General features: G+C 38.1%; 1 protein-coding gene across 1 annotated transcript in view; it reads right to left on the bottom strand.

The window, feature by feature from the left end:
• Positions 1 to 1,858, bottom strand: part of LOC106875156 (Krueppel-like factor luna) — a 277,747-nt gene that overhangs the window by 263,914 nt on the left and 11,975 nt on the right. The window lies entirely within an intron of this gene.

Below are 1,858 nucleotides of genomic sequence, written 5' to 3'. Positions count from 1 at the left end.
ATATATATATATATATATATATATATATATATATATATAAATCATATAGGCACAGTTATAGATGTGAGATAAATAGTTGCTTTCAGTCCCACTGCGTGGCACCTTCGGCAAGTGTCTTCTACTATAACCCCAGACCAACCAAAGCTTTGCAAGTGGACTTGATAGACAAAAACTGAAAGAAGCTTGTGTGTGTGTGTATATATATATATATGTATACTTATTTTCAGGTATAAACTTATAGGTTGCTGTGTAAAGAATGTCCATAGTTATTGGCTATGCAATCTGCACCTGTGATGTAAGGAATTAATTGTACACTATCTCACCTAAGATGGTGTAGATGCAAGAGGAGTTGAAACAATTGTAGTGAATTTGAATAAAGAATCTTGTGAATTCCATTCCTTGTCTTTGATTTATATGCATATATTTATGTGTATTTTCCCCACTCCTTCACTGTGTGAGAACTGGTATTGATTATTTTACATCCCTATAACAGCAGTTTAGCAACAAAAGACAGGTAGAATAAGTACCAGGTTAAAAAAAAACACAAAATTGGTGCTTGGGTCAAATTTTTAACTAAGACCATCAATGTGGTTCCCCAGCACGGCCACATTCTGATGCACGCACAGACACACACACACATATATATATATATATATATATATATATATATATATATGTATATATATATATATATATATATGCATATTTGCTTAAAAAATGATTCCATCTTAGCCACTTAGCTTTGGGTTCAGCCCCACTGAACAGCACCATGAGGGTTCTAGTATAGCTCTGGGAAGACCAAAAGTTTGAGGAGAAATTTGCTACACACACACACACACACACACATTGATAATATGTTTGATTAGGACTTCAAGTTTCACATTCACTGACTTACTCAACCAGTCTATACATATCTATATGTGTGTGTGCGCGCGCGCGCAACTGTGAATGTTTAGAAAACTGTGCAGAGCAATGGCTACAACAGTGACACTTGGTACATGTCAACAAGTTGTCTGCTAGCATCCATCCAGCGGTTCTTGAGATATCTTGTCCACAGACAAACAAACAAACACCACTGAAAACAATACCTCTGTCTTTGCAAAGACGGAGGTAATAATGAAATTCTTCATTTGAAAAATAGGTTGCTGACATGGATTGGCAAAAGGAGGGGCATCCAGCTTAAAAATCATGTATCAATTTCCCATGGGATGAAATAAACATATATTTACTCTATAAGTCCCTTTTGCCAAAAGTTAAAGGGACATAAACACACCAACACCAGTTTTCAAGCAGTAGGGGTGGGGCAAACACACACACACACACACAATATGTATAACAGACTTCTTTCAGATTCTGTCTACTAAATTTGCTCACAATGCTTTTGTTGGCACAGGGCTATAATAGAAAACCCTTGCCCAAAATGCAACACAGTGGGACTGAACCCAGAACTGTGTGGTTGGGAAGCCAATTTCAAACCACACAGCTGTGCTGGAATACAAATTTGAAGGGTTTTAATCAAACATGCTCAACTCCAATACTTATTTCATTAAGTCTGGTATTGCTGGACTGCTAAGTTACACACATACAAATACACACACACATGTGTGTGTGTTTGTGTGTGTGTGTATATATATATCATCATCATCATCATCGTTTAACGTCCGCTTTCCATGCTAGCATGGGTTGGACGATTTGACTGAGGACTGGTGAAACCGGATGGCAACACCAGGCTCCAGTCTGATTTGGCAGAGTTTCTACAGCTGGATGCCCTTCCTAACGCCAACCACTCAGAGAGTGTAGTGGGTGCTTTTACGTGTCACCCGCACGAAAACGGCCACGCTCAAAATGGTGTCTTTTA

This window comes from Octopus bimaculoides, chromosome 16, assembly GCF_001194135.2.
Source record: "Octopus bimaculoides isolate UCB-OBI-ISO-001 chromosome 16, ASM119413v2, whole genome shotgun sequence".
Taxonomy (NCBI): Eukaryota; Metazoa; Mollusca; class Cephalopoda; order Octopoda; family Octopodidae; genus Octopus; species Octopus bimaculoides.
This window is presented reverse-complemented; position numbering and strand designations above follow the sequence as displayed.